The sequence below is a fragment of the Cheilinus undulatus genome, linkage group 8 (assembly GCF_018320785.1).
Source record: "Cheilinus undulatus linkage group 8, ASM1832078v1, whole genome shotgun sequence".
Classification (NCBI taxonomy): domain Eukaryota; kingdom Metazoa; phylum Chordata; class Actinopteri; order Labriformes; family Labridae; genus Cheilinus; species Cheilinus undulatus.
Window position 1 is genome coordinate 14,288,320 of NC_054872.1, and position 13,584 is coordinate 14,301,903.

A 13,584-nucleotide genomic window follows, 5' to 3' on the forward strand; every position below is an offset into this window, starting at 1 on the left:
CAGCAAATTCTTTGCAGATTCATTTTGGGCTTAATGTGGTAACTCATCACTTTAACTGAATGGTTATACATGAGTATAACCCTCAACATCATACGCATAACTTTATTTCCATTCTCTTGTATAAAACGCTGCTATATTGCACTGTTACTATGACAGTGATGTCAGCTGTGCAATTACATTACCAAATAAAGGGCTGCAGTTATTTTTGTATTAAGTAGTACCTTAAAGGTTAAAAAATTGGACAATAGGACCACTATTGCACTTTGTATAAGTACCTTTTTTTAAAAAATATTAGGTTATTTTGAAAGTAATATTGGAAAAAAAATCTGTTTTTGTAACTCTTTTTGCTAGTTAATATAAATAATTTGTCCTTTCAAGTTATTTTATTTCTGAGTAAGGCGGGAAAGAAAGAAGTAGCTGTGAATGTGAGGGGTGCTGACTGACTGTGTGATCAGTCTGTGCTGAGAGGAGAACTGAAGGGGAGATAGTAGCACAAAATAAATGAACATATAGTTACACATGATAAATAGCAAAGGGTTATTTAAACAGGATAATGTATCTACTGTCATCTGATGGCCATCTGAAGGTTTCTAGGGGTGAATATGATGAAGAAATTCCAATCACTGATGATTCCTGACTGCAATTAAAATTCCATTAACTCTGCACCTTTACAACCTCTACAACATCTACTTTTAAAATCCTAATTTGATTATTTTGAACATTGAAAATCTGTTTAACCTTAGGCATTATGTGTTTGCAGAATTTACTATGGTGGTAGCTGGTTGCTAAAATCTCACTTGAATGTAAAAGGTAAGAGAGAGCGTGTAATATGTACACATGCTGAATGAGAGAGCAGTGATTGTTTGCATATTGTTTTATTATTTATTGTGGTAAATGTAGCCACAAAGTGCTTCAAGTCCAATTGAACACAGGAGGTGATGGATGATATATGCTTGTACTGTTGGTAATGGGTAAAAGTTCTCCATAAAACCATTGGAGCCAGCAGTTAGTAGTAAAAGACGTCCAGGTGAGACTACATTTTCTGTGCTGCATTTATGTACTGTCTACAACTTTGGCCATTTTTCGGTTCATTACTTCTCCCAGAGTAGTTCCTGTTTATCTGTAGAGTCACAGTTCGACAGTAGAATATTCTGCCAGTGGTACAACAGCTTGACTCTGGCTCTCTTTAGCTGTACGAGCCCAGAAGAAACACTTTTTTTTTGCAGCAAACAGTGAATTAAGTTTGCTGGTGAAGATTTGTAGAAAAGTGAAAAGTCAAGCTTTATCAGGTCTGTCCTTGAGGAGAAAAATGTCAAATTTTAAAATGTTTGTTGAGGGGAGGTCAGAGGCAAAGGAATCAAAGTAACAATTTGCTATTTGACAGCATCAGGCAGATGTGTGGCTTAAGCTCAACTAGACCCAAATTGATCTCAATAAAGATCAATAAATCAGCAGAACACAGTCAGTGGCTCTGGTGTGATTAGTGTGGACAACTTTCCACCAGTGTTTTACCTTTTTTTTTTGCAGTCCACACAGAATCCACTAAAGCCTGCCGTTTGGTCAGTTTAGATCAGACTACAGCTGTGGAAACCAGGACCCTCCAATACTGGAAATCCAGACCCCTGTGAATAAAACCTGATTATGAGAGATTATGTTGTGCTGAGTGGGTGCAGCTGAAGATTTGTTAATGAGTTTGTCTGCTTTTGTTGAAGTGCTTATTGACTTTTAAGATTTAAACCAAAAATGGCAAAAGAGCCTTATGGCTTCAATCGAAAGTCAAAGTGGTTCCAAGTCAGAGCTAGAGCTTATAAAGCCAAATTAAAGTGATAGTTTTGGTCCAAACTAAGGATGGAATCAGTATGAATTTTTTCAGCTAGACTTTAGATTTAAATGCTTTTTGGTTTTAGTCACATTTTGTTTTTTGTCACTCTTGGTAGTTTTAGTCTAGTTTTAGTTGACAACAAGCCTAAATCATTTTAGTCCACTTTAGGTCAATTAAAGATACAATATTTAGAATTTCTGCACTGAAATATCTATATTAATCTAAAAAGTGCCAATTCCTATGTTATTTTTCTTTTTTTATAGAGGCCTCACAGAGGTGCAAATATTTTGTAAAGCTTTCAAAGAAAGAGAAATTCTTCATTTTTATAATTGTAATGGGACGCGTAGTGGTAATTGCCTTAACGCTTACTCACGGCTTAACTCACCTCTGTAACATGGATCCCCCACATGCAGTATTTCCTGCGAGTTAAAACCAGCACTGCTTAGTGCCGCCCCCCTCCGCGACCACCTCAGTACTACAACTTGTCTTAAACTGAGGACACTTTTCAATAAATAAAGCACCTCATAGTCATATGTAGACCTAAAAACACTCTCCAACGCGTTTCGGCATCAAGCCTTCATCGGGAAGTGAAACAGAAGCCTGAAATCTGTAGGTTCTTTTAAAATGGTGCTGACCAAAAGAAACATCCCATCTGGGCATATAGATGATGGCCCAGATAACATGTTTCTATCTTGGATCATATTTTGCTTCTTTTTAGGTCTACACATGACCATGCCGTGAAAATAAAGGCATTTTAATGCTTGCAGAGAGTGCCTTGGAGTTTTTTTCTTGTTTATTCAACAACTCCATGAATCCCTTTTCCAAAGAGCACCTCAAACAAACTTTTTATCGTGCCTAAGAAGCACTCCTTCTTATATTTTTTTGAAAAAAAGGCACCTTGTAAGGTGTATTTACTAAACAGGAAAACTGGCATTTTTTTCATTTGTAGTCAGTTCTTGTAATGATTGTATTTCACTGAAAAGTGCACTTTTGTATGCTCACTGGAAGTGGGCCCTGGATGCGCACGCAGTCCAGTGCAGATTCCAGTGCACTCTGAGACACCTTCCAGCGGGAATACGGAAGTGCACTTTTCAGTGCATTTCTCGATCATTATGAGAAATGTATGGATCAATCCAAAACGCCAGTTTTCTGTGTAGTACGTACACCTTCTGAGGAGCTGTTTTTACTGAACAGGGTCTTTGGATCAAAACAAGAAGTAAACAGCATAGATGAGTTTTGAACAAGAGCCCCCTGGTGGTAAAATTTTACACACTGTGTATTTCAAAATCCTTACATTTTAGTCTTTACTTTTGGTCAAAACAATTATTTTCTTCAAACTAATTTAGTAGTCATAGTGTTAAATCAATATAACTGTAAAACACTCTTACTAATCATTTAAGTCTCCTTGATGAAAACCAAAATTACTTGTCATCTATTTTTGATCTACTTTTGGCCAATTTTAGTCCAGTCCTACTGATGAATAGAAGGTAGTCTGACCATTTTTAGTCCTAGTTTTACTCAAAGAATCTAACACTGGTTTTAATAGACTTTTATCAGGGAGACACTATGAACTGAAGTGCACCAAAAGTGACCTAAACATGCAGCTGCATTACATCCGCTGCATTCTGTCTCTAAAGGATTGTTCAATCTGGCCTGATTGCACACACAAATGCATACATAGCCAGATGTGGTTGTGCAGAAATATGTGAGTTATGTAAGTACATCCTGGAGTTAGCACATTCCACATTAAGAACTGGGACGCATTTTAGGTTAGAGGGTCCTTTAAATGCAGAAATGGTAAATGTATGTGGTTTTTATCATACTTAATAGTACTCACTGAGTTTTATAACAGTCTCTGAATCTGTAGTACTCTCCAGCAGTTGAAGATTCTTGTCTTTTAACCCTAAAGTTTGCAAAATGCTGCTTTTGTTCCGCAGCTGACACATTTGTCACCCTGAATATTGCCTAAAGCTCCATCATGTGTGTGTTTTGCAAACTGCCTGTAGGTGTTTGTGTGCATCCATGCTGTGCTTCGCCCCTTTTTCTCTTCATCGTAGCGCTGGCAGCAGACCTCTTTGTCTGCCAGTTTAGAACCGGGTGTGAGGTGAAGAGCAGTTTGTTCATAATGGATTATTGATTGGTCTGAGAATACACTGCCGCTGCACTGTGTGTGTGTTTATGTGTTGAAGTCTCCATACCATCCCCTCTGTCCCACTCTGAGCCCTGAATGTCTCCACTTTATGAGCCACTGAACAGAGGATAGCAAGGTTTTTTAGGGAAGTGCTCTCTGTATGTCATGCTCTGTGAAGCAGTGTATGCGTAAATGTATGTGAGCAGCTCTGTGTATGGGCCGTTAAGCTCTCAATGCTGCCTGTATGAAACAGTGTTAAAAGCCCACTGTGTGCACATATAGGCTTTGAAAAGATGTGTGGACAACACTAAAAGCCCCCTCTGTTTTGCTTCTTGATTCCTTAGTTTCCTTCTATGACTGTGTGGGTTTGTATGTGTGCGTAAAAACAAGAGCGCCACTCTTTATTTTACCCCGCTGAGTATTTTTTCTTAAACTTAAATGCTCGCCTCTGTGCTGCTGCTGCTGCCGCTGCTGTGTGGGAGGGGAGCATATCCCATCACGGCTGAAGGATGTCCCACATGAGAACGACCTGCAGTCATTATCAGTGATAAGGTGACAGCGTGAGTGAGTCACTGCTGTTATGAAAGCCAATCTTGGCACCCTTGGGTGCAGGAGATTTGTGCCATGGCTGCGTCTGAGATGACTGCTTTGATGAAGGTGCTTTCTGGCTGGATGACAGTGGTTTCTGTCACAGAGAGGTGAAAGAAGAGTACGGCCTTTAAAAAACCTCTGAATGCTTCTTTGTTAAGCGCTCAGGTAGTTCAATAGAAACTGCAGCAGTCATGTCTGTAGCTCAGGAATTTTAATATTTCTTGCATTTAGCCTAAAAGATGGGTTCTGCAGCTGAATTTGGCCTCTAGAGGGAGCAAATGAGCAGATCAGAATCAGCATTATTGGCCATAAGTATGATTCCGCAACAAAAATCAGACTCAATGTACTGGAGTTAAACATTTACTATAAAGGTAAAAACTAAAATGAATGTATAAATCTACATTTAAATATGTTAAAAGCTCTAATTAGACATGATAACTCGTATTTACATGTCTGTGTGCATTAAGATTTGGATTTGGAAAACTTTATTGCAATTTGGTTTGCAGCAGAAGCCAAACATACATCCCACTCATACATAATAGAATGGTTGAAAGAGTGCACGAATGCTGAATAGAATAAAACATATACTGTAATGTGGCAGATTCTGTTTTAAAATATTTTACATTACGAAGTACAAACCTGCATATGAGGTGAGGCATTTTACTACAGTGAGTTTTCTTATAGTATTCAATTAATAGAAAGTGTAAAGAAATATTGCAAATAACTGATTTTTTTATCTCAATAACAGATGTTTACAGAAAAAACAAATCAAAGGATCTGCAGCCTATTTATTATAAGTTGGGCAAATAAAGAAACATTTTTTTCTTGCAACAAGCTACTCAAAATACCTTACAACAGGGGTGTCCAAACTATGGCCAGGGGGCAAAATGCAGCCCGCGGGCCCTTGTTGAATGGCCCTCAAACAAATTCTTGAAATTGAATGAAGGTTTACTCTGTAAACAAACATTTTGACAAGACAGTTTGTTTTTTCTTGACTAAACTGAGACAAAACTGTAAATACTAAACATATTGGCAATCAAAATTATAATTTTATCTTGATTTACTTGATGGATTGAGGCCTTGATGGATTACAGCAGGAAAAGTAACACCAATGACTCAGGGTAGAGCCAGTGGTATCCAGGACTGACCAGGGCCCCCTGGAATCTGACTGGTCACCCCATAATCCTTAAAATGATTGGCTGTTTGCCTTCTCAGCCATTAAATAGCCATTTTAGCATGCCTAATCACTAAGCATATTTCTGCCTACATTAGACTGGTTTTGCTAACTTTAATATCCTCATGGGGGGTAAATGTAAGTGGCCCCATCATCCTGATATACTTAAGATTGTAGCCCCCAGTGGAAAAAGTTTGGACACCCCTGCTTTATAGGGTTTACAAAAGAGCATTACAAACATCATGTGGCCAAATAAAACATTACATACTAAATGTTTCAACCTTTATTTTGTTCTGGAATTTATTTTGTCCCATTTTCAAAAGTTTTCATCAGTTTTACCTCCTTTAAATTGTTGAATGCAGCCAACAGTTGTGTCAAGGCCTGAGTCTTCTGCAAGGTTTCTTTCAAACATGAAATATAAGCAGTTCACATCCTCATAAAAGAAGGTGTGACTACCAACACAGCAGTAGAAACAACAACAGTGAAAGTTTTACTGAAAAACTGAGTCCACAATCCTTCACATCTTTATGATGTGTTATTGTTACTGCACAGAGACAACTGTATTACACCTGAGAAGTCTATGATAGACCACATCCTGGTACTTTGTGTCCTCACTGAGTGCTTTCTGGAATTCAGTAGTGGGTTGCTTGTAGCCTCAGTTGACTTTCAGAAGGTGCTTGATTCTGTGAGCAGAGATGCCCTCTGGAGGATTTTGGAGCTTCAAGGTATCCCCACGTTCACTCATCCAGCTAAAATCTGCCCTATATTCTGGTACAGAGAGTGCTGCGAAGTGTGGTGGCTCCACCTCTGACTTCTTCCCAGTTGATTCTGGGGTGAGGCAGGGGTACGTCTCAGCCCCTACGCTCTTAAGAACGTGTATGAACTGGATAATGGGGTGGGTGACAGGGGCAGCGAACTGTGGAGTGTCAATTGGCGAGGTCCAGATCACTGATCTGGACTTTGCTGATGATGCTGTGATCCTTGCGGAGACTGTAGATGTCCTTGTGGGGGCTCTTAACTTTCTGAGTGAGGAGGCTGAAGCGTTAGTGATGCACGTCTCCTGGGCCAAAACAAAGATCCAGGCATTTGGGATGACTTGGACGCTGCCATTGAATCCATGTGAATAGTGAGAGCGTAGAAGTTGCAGAGCAGTTCACCTACCTTTGGAGTGTGATCCATCAATCTGCTGACTGCGAGTCTAAGATCAACTGCAGACTTGGACTCATACATGGATGGATTTGCTGAGCAAGACAGTGTGGTGATCCCTGTATATAAGCATACAGACAACAGTCAGAGTCTTTTGGTTCTTGGTCCTTCCAGTCTTACTGTACTCTTGTGAGGCCTGGACATTGACTGATGGCCAGAGGTGGCAACTTTTCTCTGGCACATCTTTGGGTATCGCTGGCAAGATCATGTTTCTATTACTGATGTGCTCAGGAGAGTAGAGATGGGAAGGGTCAGCTGACTGATACAGGAACATCAGCATGCCTTTACGGGTATCTGGTATGCTTCCCCTGCCCGATCCAGCTCCCTGCATACAGGGTTCTCAGGACCTGGTGGGCTTTTCCAGATGCCAGGGGTGACTACATGTGTCACAGAGGGGACAGCTGGGCCTGGCTCTGGCCTGGAGGATGGCCATCAGGAGGCTGGAACAGTACAGGACCAAGGTTGAGGCAGCGCAGTGCCAAACAGGTATATACTCCCATAGAACCTTGAGTGTCTTCATGTTTTAGTTTACATCCTACATATCAATTTGTATACCATCTCTCTGTTGTGCCCTCTAGAGTTACCTCCAGTTGCAGGTGTTGTAAGAAAGTATATTCACAAGAATGCTAATGATGCAGCCAGATGCGAATGGGAACAAAGGTGAAAAAGCAAGTGTACCCCCTCACCTTGGGCCCAAACTCTTCTATCTCTAAAACCTCCTCACAAGTCAGCTCATCAGTTGCAATTATTTGTTTGTGCAAGGCCTCACACCCCGCACTTCACACTCAATATTTTATCTGAGTTGTATGTTCATATCATCATCAGTGATGCTTATTTAATGGTTGTTTATGTGTAAAACCCCAAACCTGGCATTGCCTCAGCTCTAATGTGTGAAAACAAATTCAAAACAGAAAACCGTCCAGCTGTAAGCAGGTTCTCTGCCGGCCCGCCTGCACAGTTTGACACTGTTTGTTTCAAAATTCACTCCAGATGTGAACCTCACAGAGTCAGAGGCACAGAAATAGCCAGGCGGCTCTGAAAATGTTGTGCATGGATGAGAAATAAGAGTGGATTTCCTCCTCTTTCTCGCCCACCTCAGCTGCCATGGCGCAGCGTTTAGAAAGCAGAAGTTGAGCGTGCAAAGGAGGGTGGGGGAAAAAAAGGAACAGTTTGTTATTGTTTGACACAGCAGTCATTATCAGCTGAGAGTAGGCCTCCTCTCGCTTACTGTGACTCATGGTAGGGCAGTTTAAGTGACCATTAATGGCATGTCTGACATGAGACCCATGACGATCCCTACAATGGGTCTGAAGAGTTTAAAGGCAATCATTCTCCAGCTTGAGAAAATGATTTAACACTTAAAGAGGAGATTAAACATTATCGACAGTCTTAATAATCTTTTCATCAGTTTGATTGGTATTTGCCTGGAGGACTTCAGTAACAGTCGAGAACTCCACATTGAAGTGCTCTTTCTAGCTCCAAGACAGCACTGAATCCATTTATTGCACCATCATAGCCTTTAACAGAGCTTTGATGCCTCTCCCCTGTTTTGATGACTTCGATGATTGCCAATCTCGTCTGTCTCTCCTGGACAGTTTCTCCCTCTTTAAGCCAATTTTTTCATCTTTTCTCCCCCTTTGCCTGTTCAGCGTGGAGCCTGCATTGTTTCCCTTCTGGGGGCTAATCTCATTACGTTTCAATTTGCACATGCGACTGTCTGGTGGATGACAGGCTTACTGTTGAAGAGTCTCAGCCCCCTCCCGGACCTCCTGACCCCCAATCAGCAAGGCCATTTGATAGGAAATAAGATTATTAGCCTGTTTTTGGTGCACGAAGTGGAAGAAACGGCTAAGTATTAATGAGCAGCAGTAGGATGTGAAGACGGGGAGCAGATGGAGCAGATGGAGGGGAAACCACAGAGGATGGATGGATTGGGTTAGCCTTGTTTATGCTGGGTTTTTGTCCATAATCACCTGATTGCCTCTCATGTCATTTGTTTTTGCTATCCCTCCAGTGTTGTTGTTCCTTATTTTAGTATCTATCAAGTTTATGACTTTTTCTTTACTTTTTCTTTCCAGTGAAACCCAAGATCAAAATCCCTGAGGTTTGCATCTTTAAGGATTCATTTGGTCACTTTTAGAGTTATTTTTCCATTCATATTTAGTTTTGAATTGACCTACTTTTCACTTCCCATGACTCTTTTTCTTGTGACAAAAAGCTACAAACTGAGAAGAAAAAACACAAAATTCAGCTATTGCCAACCACCTTACACCTGCGCCTTAAGGGTACTATTGGTTGTGCAAATGTAAGCAAGATCAGGGCTTACCTGCATAAAATCATACTGAACCAAACAAGACCATATGGTGGAAACATACAATTATAGGGCTGCAACTTGTGCTTCTCATAAACAAAGCCACGTGTGTTGAATTATGTCCTGATAACCTATGTACAAGAATTTTTCTTTTAAAAAAATCAACAAAATTATAACATTACAAAGACAGACACCACGTACAAGCACAACACAGAACAACAAAACACAATACTGCTTAAGAAGTCATGTCCACTTTTGCTAACAAGGGTTTTCTGCCTTATAATTGGCAGGTTTGGATGAATTACATTCATGTCAGAATTCAAAGTATAATCATGATAATAAAAGAAATTTATTAACTAGGTGAAATTTCACTTGTTTACATTGTCATAGATTTTTAGTCCATCTCCATCTCAACCGTCTTGCATGGTTGAGGCCACAAGGTACCCGTGCTTTGGCACGGTAAAGGGAAACTGCGCCTATAGTGTGAATGTACCTTTAGTTAGCACGCTATAATTCTAGGAACAACTGTGCTGTTATGCTCATTAGGGATGCATGGTATTACATTTTTCCCCACATCCAATTTGCCAGTACTTACAAATTAAATGTAGCCAAGACTGTTATTAATACAGATATTTAAATGTGGATCAGACCTAAAACTTAAGTCCTTAAAACACACAATTTTAAGTTTAAAGATGAACAAAATTCAGTCCTTAAAAACACACTTAAAAGTGTAAGGACTGATGATGAATAAAGAGAAAGACTTCTGCTGACATAGGTCTGTTGGTCCATCCTAAAACTCCACTCACTTGTTTGTTCATATGGCCAATATTTACAGATGATATCTGCAGATTTTCATATATATATATATATATATATATACATATATATATATATATATATGTATATATATATATATCCAATATCAGCTGTAAATATCAGCAGACATTTTCTATCTGCCAATATGATAATTCACTTTAAGCTAGTATCTGCTGATAGACAAGTGTGAACAAGCAATCAAGGACATTTTTGGTTAGGTTGCCCAGAAAATTTGCAAGCATAAAGAGGTTTTGTGTTTCCAATTTTAGTATTAGAGAAATAAGAATTTTCTCCAGATGCAAAGTCCAGACTCTCTAAAATGATTAGAAATAATCCCAAGTGGTGAAAATACAGCTGAACCTAATTTTAAAACAATTGTTTCATTGTTATGTAGAGAAGTAACTGAAAACAAAAAAATATGTAGACTTCTATTTGTAATAGAAGATTTCTCTGGGTATCGCAAAATTCATCATGACACACTTGAGTGTATTTAACATGTTAATAAGTCAGTGTAATAATACAATTGCTTTTCACAGTGCCATGGCGCCTCAGTGGATTCAAATGGGCAGTTTCCACCACCAAGGGACTCTCAGTCAAACTCATCACCATCACTCTCTGCTGTTTACTACTTGATTTAAGTAAGGACTTTGGTCAGTATTACTCTCTATGGTGTATTTTCTAAACACTAAACAATGTTTTGGTTTCACTGATAGGTTTTTCAGAATGAGGGGTAAAGCCTGTTAATGTTTGCCATCCTGGTTTGTGCTGTGAGCTATTGTGGGAAAACTCCCCTCGAACTGAGTGAAGGACACTTTTAACAGCTTTTCACGCTCAATATGAGAAATTTGTTAATGAAACCAAAACTTTGCTTTACTGTTTAGTATTTGCATCTTAGGGCCATTTTACTGAACCAAGTCCTCAATTCAAAACAAGAAGTTCATTACAGAGGTTGGCCTGCTAAAAACTGGACCTGGTCTCCTCTAGGAGGGGGGAGCTCTGCCATCTTACCTGATGGCAGAGAATTGTTGTGGTCCATCTCATGTAAGCACCATTAAACATGAATGAGATACAGCAACAGACCAGCAGCTTCCTTTAGTCCCCTTTGCATTATGTTATAGAAATGATTATCAAAGTCGTGTCTGTCACAGTGGTTCTGTCATGAGAGATACTCTGTAAAAGACACATCCAGTTACAGTTATAGGAGGCAATAATGTCTTTGATTTGGAAACTATTGAAAATAACTGAGGTAATGTGGGAATTCCACTAAAAGTTTATATAGTATAGGGATTGTCATTTCTTACTTGATATAAATGTTTCAGCGCAAAAACTAAAAGTTTCAAAATGCAAAGAAATGTGATAAATTACTTCCTTACAGCTTTGTTTATCATACATAGAAACAAAAAGATCTACATCTCAAAATAAATTCAGTTGAGCAGTCATGTCAGCCGCAGCTGCACTTCTGGCTGTAGTGGCACTTGTTTGCTGAAAGCCTCAGCTTACTAAGCACTCCAGGAGGAAGCATGGGGATCCATTGAAGCTGCACTGATTTCAATAGCATAAATCATTGTGGATAGATAGGTGGCTCTGGAGCAGGGTAGTCATTTTCAGTGTGAGAGTTTAAGACATATGATTGTTCTTGTGCTAACTTCCCTCCTCCACCACCACCTTATTCTCTTATGATTATGATCAATTATCCACTTATAATTACAGGCTGGCAGTAACTCAGCTTATGGGCTCTGGCACTTTATATAATAGCCTGTAATAATGCTGTCAGTCACATTTCATATAGTCCCACTCTCAGGCTCGAGCATCTGCTGAAATTAATACCCCAGTAAAATAAAGAGTGTGTCGGTGATCAACAGTTAGAGCAGAGAGAGATCTTATTTACTGTCATTTCCAGAGAGATGAGAGAAAAGAATAAAGATGTGATTATATCTACGTGACTTTTATGAGAAGATGTTAACATCAGTGAAATGTGCTGCCATTAGTCTGACATGTGTAAGGACATAAAATTAAACGTTTGTATCAAATAGAGCTGGATTTTAAGGTTTCAGTTGTAGAACAGACTTTTGGAAGGAAATGTCAAATGTTTTCACCCTCCTTATTTTTTGTGTGACTCTCTCCCTGACCCTGTTCAACTCCCGTCTGAGAAATAGAGCAAAGCAAACTGTCTGAAGAGCCACTTCCTGTTGTGTACTTAAGATCCCTGTCATGTGATGGTGTCAGTTGAGGCGGGTTTGTGAGGCCAGAGTGGGGAGAGAATATGGTGGCACTGCTGATCTTGCTGATGTGAACAGAGCACCCCCCGACTATCCCCCACCCTCCCACTCTGATTGTGTAAAGTGTCGACTCAGCCAGTGTGGTGTGAGAGCCCCCGAGCCCTGCGGGACTCATGGACATTCACAACCACATACACATGCTTGTGTATAGTACTGTCATAGATACATAAACTTTATTCATGAATTCAGCTACAGTCAACTGTAAATGTGGTTTTGGGTCAGATAAAATTCATTTAAAGTTCTTGTGAGGAGAAGCTGGGTATAAAAGAAACTGAAATTAACACTGATGTCTCTTTTTGATCTACAAAAGCAAACAGGATTATGATTCCTGCATAGTTAATATTACCGCCTATATCTGCTGCTGCAGAGTAGGTGTCAGACTAGGTCAGTTGTAGCACTGTTGCCTTTGTCAACTCTTTCCACTTCAAACAAGGCAGGAGAATAATTTTCTTTAAAAAAACATGACCTAGGCTGGCAGGTCAATTTTAAAGTCGTAACATTTTTAACATGGGGGACTCAAGACAAAAGGACAGTTTCAAAAGTCTTTTCAAATTTTTTTTTTTTTTTTTCCTAGAAATACTCACCCTGGTTGTTTTGGCCAGCCACACACTTGCAATTTACAGCGAAGATTTTTTTAGCATTGATTCCACAGAAAACAGATCTCACAGAAACTCGTGTGATCAAATGTGACTTTGGAAGGAAACCAAATATTGGTGCCAGCTGTGTTCGGTTGGTGGACCAAACACACATACAGTACATAGGCTACAGTGCGTAATGCACTGGTTGCAGGATGGATTCTTGATCTGGTTTTTGCTTGTCTTTATACATATGTTTTGTGTCTCTTCATCTTTGCTATCATAATAGCAGCAACATTTTTCTTTAAAAAAATCTGGATGGTGATCAATGTGATATGTCTTGCATGGGGCATTATAAAGGGGCTTGTGCTACTCTGTAAGACTGAACAGTACAAGGTTGTTAAAATGAGTTATTTAACCTTAAAATCCAAAATAGCTATTTCAGCCCTATTTCTGAGTTGTTTGAGCACATTTTTAGTTTTAAGTAAACAATACTCAGTCACTTGAATATTTTTTTGTCATTGTACTCAAATTATTTGACAATCATCCCATAATCTACATGGTTTTCCGAGAATGCCTTTGGGCATTAGACACTCTTGCACTAAAATACCTAATTGTTATGACTGACTTGATTTGTGTCATGCTTTCTCTCCAGATGTTGATTTTTGTTGGACAACAT

At 39.4% G+C, this 13,584-nt stretch overlaps 1 protein-coding gene across 8 annotated transcripts in view; it reads left to right on the top strand.

Annotated features, from left to right (window-relative positions):
• The window catches only part of znf516 (zinc finger protein 516), a 90,787-nt gene that overhangs the window by 36,922 nt on the left and 40,281 nt on the right, over positions 1 to 13,584 (top strand). Inside the window, exon 1 of one of the 8 annotated variants that reach the window (XM_041792925.1) lies at positions 772 to 810. The exons of the other annotated variants lie outside the window; for them this stretch is intronic. The gene's annotated coding sequence lies outside the window, so the exon portion shown is untranslated. Of the gene's footprint in view, positions 1 to 771; positions 811 to 13,584 lie in introns of those variants that run through there. 8 annotated transcript variants of the gene reach the window in all.